General features: G+C 45.7%; 1 long non-coding RNA gene across 1 annotated transcript in view; it reads left to right on the top strand.

The window, feature by feature from the left end:
- Positions 1–11228, top strand: part of LOC309380730 — a 745666-nt gene that overhangs the window by 371863 nt on the left and 362575 nt on the right. The gene's annotated exons all lie outside the window — the stretch shown is intronic.

Below are 11228 nucleotides of genomic sequence, written 5' to 3'. Positions count from 1 at the left end.
TTTATATATCTATTTTCTTGCAGAATATTATGATCTGAAGTAATTTCATCTGGAGCAGAGTTTTGTTGATTATTATTAATAACGGTCAAATGATTAAACAACAAAAGCTAATGAAATGGCTATATATTTGCTCGACTGTGTTGCAGGCAGAGAGACAGTGGTTTACGTGGAGTCACGGGTCATTTCCCTGTGTATACCAGAGGGCAAGAAGCCCTTGCCTGGCCTCTCTTCATGCTCAACATCTATCAGGGAATGATCAGAAGACGAGGACTGGGGAATGCGTTCTATGGCAGACCAGCTTCTCTCCAATGGAGAGCTGGAGGGGCAAGTCGCCCCCACTTGTCCACAGCATGTTCAGAAGCACAGAGAGAGACAGGAGCTGAACAGCTTAGGGAGGAGTTACCCAGTTATGAGATAATGACAACAGAACCAGAAGGGAGGGGGCAGCTAGTTGAGATGTCACTTGAGAGCATGGGGGACCCCTCCCTCACCATGAACTCGGAGGTCCAAACGTATGAGAGAGCAAAGGATTTAGAGGGAGGGAGGAACTTCCCATTGGCGCCCAAAATGCTGTGGAAGTCGGAAGGGAGATTAGACTAGCCAACTGCCCTCCTTGCGGAGAGCTGTGTATCTGTGCTTGCAACATGATGCTGTAATAAACGGACCATAAACCTTATCAACTGCTTGTTAATTCATATCTGCGAAGTTGCCGAAGGGAGGGGAGGACTCTCCGCGCCTGACAACATTGCTTCTGGATTCTTGGCTGTAATTCTGGGAAATCTCATGCCAGACTCCTGCTGACTTCATTTGGACTACTGAGCTGATTGCCGGGGTCATTGATTGCAGTGGATGGCGATGTTTGCTTTAGCTTCAAATGGACTTTATTCATGATGATCACTAGTGATCGTTAAATATCTCATCACGGCACTCAGCCCTATCCATCAAGGCACTTGCTGTTGTAACGACTGCATAGAAATAAATTACTCTCTGCTTTATGTTGTCCTAGTGGAGTGGCCCAATATAAAAATATTTCAAAGGAGTGCCATAAATTAGCCCCAGTCCTCGAATTAAATACGGGAAGCCAAAGAGGACTTGCGGTGCTTCGTTTGCTCCAAATGGCAAGGGGGAGTGGAGCTCCTGATGCAAATTGCTGGAAAAAAACAAAGCCTGCCTTGTTGACGATGAAATGAGCATCTGTTGAATTGTCAGAGCATCAGTATAGTTTTACGAGAGTAGCTTTTATTCACAGTGCAGCTCAAATTCAGACTCAGCATGGGTCTGTGTTGCACAAGCCAGCCCCATTATGAAGTTCTGATTACACAAGGAAGGAGCATTAATGGTCAGCATCCTCTAAGGAAGTTTCTCTGGGCAAAATGACCATTGGGCGATACCCAATTAACTCATTCTACCAGTGCTAGGATTTTGAGTGGCACGCAACAGGATTTCCCACCTCCTCTCCCCATGCACGGACCACACTCTCCCCCAATCTGCCCTGGAGGGTTGGGGAACCCCCAGAACAGATTTAAGGAGCATGTGGGATGGGGGCAGGGAAGACGCTCCATTGCGCAAGCGGAAATCCATGGATGGAACGAGTTAGTTGAATACGTCCCATTGAAGTGAATGTGGGGCTAGGCTTTGAGTGCTCCTCAGTGGTGCAAGGATGGCACTTTGCATATGCTCAGAGGCAGGATGAATTGCTTTTTCATTAGCAGGGGAAAGGGTTGATTGATGCCACTGTTGTCAATTAAGTTTCCCACTAATATGTCATTTATTTCCTAAATGGTGCATGCTTGGCTAAAATCTACAGCTGAGCAGAGCATTAGCAAGGCCATTTCAACATTATATCCCTTTGTTTCCTTGCACATATTTTGTGTCCTTCCCATATTTGCCTATACAAGGAATGATTTTCTTTCTATGCACATAAAGTGCCCTAAACAAAAAACATATCTAAAAGTGTATTGATGTTGTATCTTTTTTTTTTGTCTCAGCCAATGTTAACCACTAGATTCTAGTGTCCTCTTCCTGACACAGCACATGGGATATTTTGCTACCTTGAGAAACACTGGAATTTGGCTCAGGGTTGTAAAATGCCCCCCAAACTGGCCATGTAATTTTCTTTGTCTCTGTCCAAGAAGATTTAGTATGAGCAGTGCTATTTTTCTAGAAAAAGAAGTGCCAGAATTCATCACAAACACCTCCCTTGTTCTCTTATAATGGCAATAGAGCTCATCTGAGAGGTGATGGAACTGAGTTCTGGTGAATTCCAGCTAAATAAAAGTCATGAGTATGAGAATATAGAAACATGAGCACAAGTACAAAGTAGTAATCAAGAACGAAATGCCTGGTAGCATGGAAGAAGAAGAGTTTGGATTTGATATCCCACTTTATCACTACCCGAAGGAGTCTCAAAGCAGCTAACATTCTCCTTTCCCTTCCTCCCCCACAACAAACACTCTGTGAAGTGAGTGGGGCTGAGAGACTTCAGAGAAGTGTGACTAGCCCAAGGTCACCCAGCAGCTGCATGTGGAGGAGCGGAGACGCGAACCTGGTTCACCAGATTACGAGTCTACGGCTCTTAACCACTACACCACACTGGCTCTCTCTACCGCTCTACCAGAAACATTATCTCAAGGACCACAACCCTCCGCTGATGTGGGTGGGAGACTATGCTATAGCTCTGAAGAGAGTTAAGACTTAAGCTGTGTGTGTTGAATCTTGTATGTCAATCACGAGCACAAAAAAAATCAGATTGGAATGACCCATTTATCTGAGATATTGCTCCCATCTGGAAGTACCCTTGAAAACAAACCAACGTCCTCAGTTCACTATTTTATTATTATTTTTGTCAAATTTAACTATCAAAGCAGAGTTCTTCCACTTGAGGGCATGAAATTATTTGATTGTTCATCACAGAATATTCTTTCTTTTGCAGACATTACTGTTTCAGACCATCATCACTGACCTCGACGAATGGGGACAGATTGATCGTTTTATTCTGTAGAAACTGATGACACAGACTTTTGAAGTAGTTTTTCTGCACTTTCTGCCAGAGGAGCTGTGCCAAATATCAATCCTTAACTTGAAAGAAATCTTTTTTATTTTATTTTCAAGTGAGACGAGTTTTTGTATGGTGATCAGTCAAATTCCAAATCACTGCAAAATGTGAACTCTGCTTGTTTCTATGAATATTAATGATGCTTCATTCTATGGGTCCCCCCCATTGTGTAACTCCAAAATGACATTTAAAATTGTTCATTAAAAAGACAAATTGCTACATGAGGACTGGAGTTGCCTTTAGTTGCCTTTAGTGTAACATCACACCTTTGTCTGAATCTCAAAAGCCCAACAGAAGTCCAGGATCATGTTCACTGATCCTTCTGGGAACTAATATATATATATACAGAATCGTACCCCAGAGCTGCAAACCTCTGGGAGTAGGTTTTTCTGAACTCAGAAGGGATTTGCATCTGTGTAAACATACAGATAACTGAAATGCATGCATGCTTTGGGCTTTTACTGTGTTTTCTGTAAATTATGTGGTGTATTTAACATGTTGGCCTTTTAAAAAAGTTGGATAATTGCCTACAGAGTGATTGAAATAAACAACAGTGAATAGGATTCATGTACTCCAAAAACTTTTAGCTATGAAATGTTTAGCTTATTTTGCCAATAAGGTATATCTGTGCCCAGTGTACACTCATGTTTACTGTCCTGCATTTATTTAACCATTTGTCAATAAAGGAGGATCCTTGGCAACATCTGCTGCGTGCAGTGGATCAGCTGCAGATGTTTCCCCACACATTCAGAACTGCAAAGAAAAAAACACATTTGCATAACAGATTAGCTAGCTCCCATATAGCAGCAGTCCAGCTGCTTTCTCCCTGAATTGTCTCAAACCATCTGGTTGGCATTATCCCATACTCAGTGTGCCAACATATATTCCCTGAGTGTCAAATACCACAGCATAAATATACTCTGGTACCTGTAAGAAATGAGGCTTCCCTAATGGGCACTATCACTGGCCCATGTGTGCTAAGAGGCTCAAGTGCCAGTATTGAATTACGGCATACAAAGATACCATTTACACTAAGTGTCCACCTTTTGTTTCATCTTACAGTTCCCCCCATGTAAGTTCAGGCTGAAATGCTTTGCTTCTAATGCCTTTTCAAAATCTCATGATCTAATTTAGGGGTCGTCAAAATTGTTTAGTAGCGGGCCATTCCACTGTCCCTCAGACCTTCTGGCGGGCCAGAGAAGCAGCACCGGCGGGTGGGTGGAAGAAGAGGCGAGGGGGGCAAGTAGTCCTCCTCCCCACCACCCACCCCTAGCCCCAGCTGCTGTGCTTACCTTCCCAGCGGCTGCCGTGGATAGGCAGAGCGAGCTTGTCCACTCCGCTCTCTGGCCCACAGGAGCACCAGAATGCCGGCAGCAACGGGAGGAAGAGGCTGAGCGGAGGTGGCTCTACCAATCAAATGTCGCTCCTGGTTTACCTCAGCGCGGCGTGGGGATATCTCTGCCAATCAAACACCAATGAGGTAAACCAGGCATGGCGTTTGAGTGGCAGAGCCGCTGCTGCTTGGCCTCTTCCTCCTGTCACCATCTCCAGGAGTCTTGTCTTCACGGTGCAGGCTGGATTTAGGACCCAGGTGGGCTCGATCCAGCCCTGGGGCCTCAGTTTGCCGACCCCTGATCTAATGCTTCATTTCTGCTGAATTAACTGCCAAGTTGCATAGGGTCCTTGGTGATATATTTGTGTGTGTGTGTGAGAGAGAGAGAGCATGAAAGAGAGAGACATATATAATAAAAATCTAAGGCTATTGTCACACTGCAGTCTGCTTGATCACAGACAGGTGCTGCTGCAAGAGATGTGGATGGGTAGCCGAGGAGAGGCAAGAAGGACAGCTAGAATAGGATGCATCTGTCCCTCAGCAGCCCCCCTGCTCTGCCAGCTCCTCTGCCTACCAAGCCTAAGGCTCTCTCCCCCCCCATCCACATCCCTTGCTGCAATCCAGACCTGCTGCTGGCTGCCTTCCTCCTCCATGGCTGATCAGGAGATCTGTTGCTGCCACCTTTGTCTATGCAGCCACTTGGGATACAGGAGTTGCAGCGTGGCATTGAGGAAGGTGGCATAGAACGTTTCCTCTTTGCACGTGAACTGCCATTTCCCTTTAGATTCTGGTTGCAGCATTTTCTGTATCCTTTCTGCATTTTTCTTCTTGGATCCAGTTGTTGTTTCTGCTATAATTGGGGTGCTAGAATGCCCCCACTGCACCTGCCCAGGACCCTGGTCTCAAAGACAGTAACTGGTCACAACACTGTGCTAACACAATAGCTACTGTGACTTATGATGACCTTATTTTTTATTTTATTTTATTTTGCTTGTACAGTCAGTCTTGAAGTCAGGCTATAAATACAAGGATGGGGGGGATAGTTGCCTATTCTTTCTGTCTATTTCATTACGTAGCTGAGCTAGACAGTAAATAGGTGTCAACAGCAAATTGCAACAGGAAAAGGAGAATTTCATAACATAAAATAATGCATCAGCATTACTGCAGCACAAATGTTGTTTCTATCCAGGTAAATAACGACAGGAAAGTACCAGAATAAAATACTGCAGATATGGCTTCTTACTGCATCCATGATTGTTGTCTTAACATTTCCATGAATTGGATATGCAAAAAGGTGTCATGGGCAATGTTTGTTTTTGTTTTGTTTTTTGCAAGCAGTTCAATACAGAGGAAAGCAATTACAAGTTTTCTACTTGCAACGTAGCTGAAATTGACTACAATCCACTCACCTTTGTTTCTCCATAGTCCTCACGAAGTTGTCCCATAATGGTATGGCCAATCGTTCTCCATAAGTCAGTGGCCACACAAAAAATTTATGCAGGGTGGCTACTTCAAACAAGACTATGTGGAAGCTGCCTCCCTTTTTTGCGGTGCTTCCTAACGCCAGTTTTATATGGTACCCTAATATGCAATCCACACTAGTAAGAACCCACTACTTTTTGGACCTAGCAGCCTAACAATTTTTGTTTGGTTTAAAAATAACGGGTGAAAGGCTCTGATCTTTGGAGTTTCCTTTTCAGGAAAGTGCCAGGGTGGCAGAGATGTGACTCACCCCTGCCAGCCTGGTCTGTGTCCTGCTGCAGAGGCTGCCCAGCTCCTCTTTGAGATCAGGAGCAAACACGGAAAATTAAAAGCAGGGAAAAGAGCAAGGACAGCCGATGTAACCTATGATTAGGCGTTGCTCCTTGCTGTGCCCAATCTCCACACATTCTTTAGAGTGTGGTATCGAGGCAGGCAGTGGATTTTCAAAATCTGTAATGTGTGAAATAGCCGCAGGTCCGTTGTTTGCAGGCGCTATAAGAAAGGACAAAAAGAAACGTCGACGATATGCACACTTTGTGTGTTTGGAAAAATAAGAGGCCTTCTAAGTCAGAGAATCATTAAGCGGATGCCCTCTTTGCTACAAAAATGTGCCTCTCCAAATTGCTTCCATAAATTTTCTCACCGAGGCAGCGTGATATTTGATAATTATCCGCTGGTGTCATAAGGCATAATGACAAAAAGTGATAGCAGTTGGGAAGCCTTTTATACCGAGCCAGCAATTTTAACCATCTGCTGCATAATTGTAGGCTGAGGGTTATGGACAATGGACATATAAGATCATTAGCGCCGATGCCATCGAGGTGCAACAAAGGTCCTGTTGGCAAAAGGCCTAGCAAGAAAATGGTGTGGGTTGTTAATAGAATGGTAATGGAGACAAGGTGCAGCAATTATGTTATCGTGAGACAGTCTTAGTCGGTCCATGTTCTCTTCCAGCTCCCCTCCCCTCCCACTGTGATTGCTTGCAATACTGGCGGGAGTAAGGAAGCCATTGAGAGGAACACACGGGCCATTCCTACCATAATTATCAGCATAACTTTTAACGACACCCAAGAAAAGACATACCATGTAATGCACTGTCCATAAGGCCCTTTTCACTAAACACCTGTGTGCAGGTAGCCTTCACAAAGAAGTGCTTTGCTTGCCTAAGGCTATCTAAAGTGCTCTACAGTAGAATGGAGCTTTAGGCCTGCCTTCCACTTCTCAAACCAACACTCTACACAGCATCACGCCAAACATATTGAAGTTTTAGTAAGGAATATTAGATTCCATTCCATTTCAAAAGAGCTTAGAGCAGGAGCCTTCCTACCACAATAGGAAAGTTCCCCCTTCCTGCTGTGACCAGATCCCCTCTGCCATGGTGTCCCAAAGAGGAATGAAAAGGGTGGAACAAAGAGAGACAAGTCTTGCGCTGCTGGGGAAGGATCTGGGAGAGGAGGGGCCTTAGAGAGCAGTGGAAGGTGGGGACCTTCAGTCCTCACAACTCCCTCATCGGGGCAAGAAAAACTTAATCAATTATATGATAGTTCACTTGGTTGTAGCATGGTGCAGGTAACAGCAAGATTGCAGGTTCGATACCTGTATGGGATAGCTGCATATTCCTGCATTGAATGGGGTTGGGCTAGATTACAGTGGTACTTCGCAAGATGAAATTAATTCGTTCTGAGAGTTTTTTCGTCTTGTGAAGCACGGATTCCCATAGGAATGCATTGAAAATCAAAAGGAAATCAACTTGCAAGACGTTTTTGTCTTGCGAAGCAAGCCCATAGAGAAATTCGTCTTGCGAAGCAACTCAAAAAACGAAAAACTCTTTCGTCTTGCAAGTTTTTCGTCTTACGAGGCATTCGTCTTGCGAGGTACCACTGTACCCTCATGGCCCCTTACAACTCTACAATTCTATGATGCTAGTATAGATCTCCAACAATTCCTCTGCAACCGCCAGAACTGAGTTACACTCACATCGCTCAGAATGCATTTGGCCTTGAGGTTTTCCCCAGGATAATACTAAACATGTGGTATTGCTTGAATATAGAGAAGAGAAATCTGGGGATCTTTTTTTGCAGAATGAACACAGAGAAAGAAAAATCTATTTGAAATTTGCTGTAGGGCTGCATCAGGCTGACACGTCTGAGCACCCCCTTATTTAATTGGGTAAGCCTGAGCTTAGGATCTGCCTTCTCTTTGCTGCAACTTCGGAAAGCGAAGACATTTGGCAATTTAAGCCACAGCTCATGAAATGGATTTACAAAGAGTCAACAGTCACCTTTGACAGGATTACAGTGCAGGAGTTATTTGTGCTGTTTATAATGTTAAAAGATCAAACTCTACCCAATGCGCGAAGCAGAAGGATAAATACCCCCTTGTACAGACCTGACTGCACAGGACAAGCCAACCTTGTCAAAATTCAGCATTATGCAACTCACAGTTCAGTTGTTGCCATCAAGGGGAATTAATTTTGGAGAACCTGCGGCAGCAAACAGAGCAACGCATCTGGGGGTCCGTGGCAGAGAGGCTGTGTACCAATTCCTTCCTGATTGTACGCTGTAAATTACGCCTCACCTAGCAGCTTTAGTATAGTGATTTAACATTGACTGCCACAACCGGATCCCTGCAGCTTCCATCTTAACTTGTTAGAAGCCTGTAATAAAATCTTTCCTCCTCGACGGAGGAGAAAAATAATTAATTTGTTGATGTTGTATGGAAAAGCATAGCATGTGGTGAATGGGCCATTCTTTGGATAAAAAAGAACATAATTGCACTGAAACGATACAGCCTAGAAAGCAAAGACAATTTTGCTCTCAGAGGCAATAATATGTAACGGTAACCTTGGGCTTCCTCCTAGGTGACAGTCGCTATAAATTCTCAGTTTGCTGCCACATACACCCTGCTTTGCCTAGATCACATTTAGTCAATCATGCCTGTTACTTGGTGAGTCAATCACAATCTTTGAATGGATGCTGCTGAATCTTTGACAGACTGGGATCTGAGCATGCTCAGAAAATATGCCCATACAAACCGTCCCGGACTCTGCATTCATCATCTAAGGCCCTTCTTCATTTGCCTCCTCCACGTGAGGTCCAGAGGGTGGCAACATGAGAATAGGCCTTCTTTGTAGTGGCTCCCTGTTTGTGGAGTGCTCTCCCCAGTGACGCGGGTGGCGCTGTGGGTAAAACCTCAGTGCCTAGGGCTTGCTGATCGCATGGTCGGCGGTTTTAATCCCCGCGGCGGGGTGAGCTCCCGTCTGTGGTCCCAGCTCCTGCCCACCTAGCAGTTCAAAAGCACCTTTAAGTGCAAGTAGATAAATAGGTACCGCTTTATAGCAGGAAGGTAAACGGCGTTTCCGTGTGCTGCACTGGTGCTGGCTCGCCAGAACAGCTTCGTCATGCTGGCCACGTGACCCGGAAGTGTCTCGGACAGCGCTGGCCCCCAGCCTCTTAAGTGAGATGGGCGCACAACCCTAGAGTCAAACACAGCTGGCCCGTACGGGCAGGGGTACCTTTACCTTTACCTCCCCAGTGAGGTTCGCCTGGTGCCTTCATTATATATATTTTAGATGCCAGGTGAAACTGTTCCTCTTCAACCAGGGCTTGGGCTGATTAATATTCAACAGCCTTTTAAATGTGTCTGTGGAAAGGGGGTGTTGCTGTTTTGTTTTACTTATTTACTTGTTCTTATTCTCTTGCCGATCAGAAGGTCGGCGGTTCGAATCCCCTCAACGGGGTGAGCTCCCATTGCTCAGTCCCTGATCCTGCCAACCTAGCAGTTCAAAAGCACGTCAAAGTGCAAGTAGATAAATAGGTACCGCTCTGGCGAGAAGGTAAACGGCGTTTCCGTGCACTGCTCTGCCAGAAGCATTTTAGTCATGCTGGCCACATGACCTGGAAGCTGTACGCCGGCTCCCTTGGCCAATAAAGCGAGATGAGCACCGCAACCCCAGAGTCGGCCACGACTGGACCTCTGAACGTGTCCAGAGGAGGGCAACCAAAATGGTCAAAGGCCTGAAAACGATGCCTTATGAGGAACGGCTAAGGGAGCTGGGCATGTTTAGCCTGGAGAAGAGGAGGTTAAGGGGTGATATGATAGCCATGTTCAAATATATAAAAGGATGTCACGTAGAGGAGGGAGAAAGGTTGTTTTCTGCTGCTCCAGAGAAGCGGACACGGAGCAATGGATCCAAACTACAAGAAAGAAGATTCCACCTAAACATTAGGAAGAACTTCCTGACAGTAAGAGCTGTTCGACAGTGGAATTTGCTACCAAGGAGTGTGGTGGAGTCTCCTTCTTTGGAGGTCTTTAAGCAGAGGCTTGACAACCGTATGTCAGGAGTGCTCTGATGGTGTTTCCTGCTTGGCAGGGGGTCGGACTCGATGGCCCTTGTGGTCTCTTCCAACTCTATGATTCTATGATTCTAATGGTTAGGGGTCTCTTTACCCTTTACCTATCCTGTATTTTATTCTGTGAACCGCCCTGAGATCTTATAATGAAGGGTACTAATCTAATAAGTAAATAAATTAAAATTCAATAAGCTGGTTTGAGAGATTAGGGAATTTCTCAGTGGACACACCCAATATATGACTTATTTGCTTTTGGGAAGCTGAGGCAGCTGCACTGGCATGTTTTCTCCTCTAGCCCCAGTCGCCATACTTGTCGCCCAGGGCAAATGTGGTTGCACATTCCTGTTTCACCTCAGACGGTGAAATGGAATGCGCCACTCCTGACATTGCCTGTGAACCTTACTTTCCCATCTCATGCACTGAAAGCTATCATTTACATGACACTTTTAGTGGGTGCAACAAAATGATCCGGCAAGCTTGAAAAACTTGCCTCGGGAATTGTCAGTGGTGGCTTATGAGCAGGGCTTTTTTTCAGCCGGAACTTGCCAGAACTCAGTTCTGACAGTGGCGTAGCTAGCTGCTCGAGCACCCGGGGCAGCGCAAATGCCCTGTACCCGGGGCAGAGCACGTTGTGTGAAACCACCATGGAGTCTGTAAGCCCCACGTTGCCGTTTTGGGCAGCGCGGAGCCTGCAGGTGCCCGAGCCACCGCATCACTCCCCAGGAGAGACATGTGGCTTGGGTGCGCTGCAGACCAGGCCCCATGGTCACCCCCGTCAGTGTTGACACCCGGGGCAGACCGTACCCATCACACACCCCTTCCTGTGCTACCAAGTTTTCGGCACCTCTCAGGTGGGCACCATTGCCGTTATGAGAGATCAAGGGAAGCGTTCAGTTCTGGCACCTCTTTTTCTAGAAAAATAGCACTGCTTATGAGAGATGGGCAGAGGGAATGGCATCCTCTGGGGGGCATTCATTAGGAAAGGATGGAGTACGGTGACTTGGCA

The sequence above is a fragment of the Podarcis melisellensis genome, assembly GCF_964234715.1.
Source record: "Podarcis melisellensis genome assembly, chromosome: 11".
Classification (NCBI taxonomy): domain Eukaryota; kingdom Metazoa; phylum Chordata; class Lepidosauria; order Squamata; family Lacertidae; genus Podarcis; species Podarcis melisellensis.
Note: the sequence above shows the minus strand (reverse complement) of the source record. Positions and strands in the feature narration are given on the sequence as shown.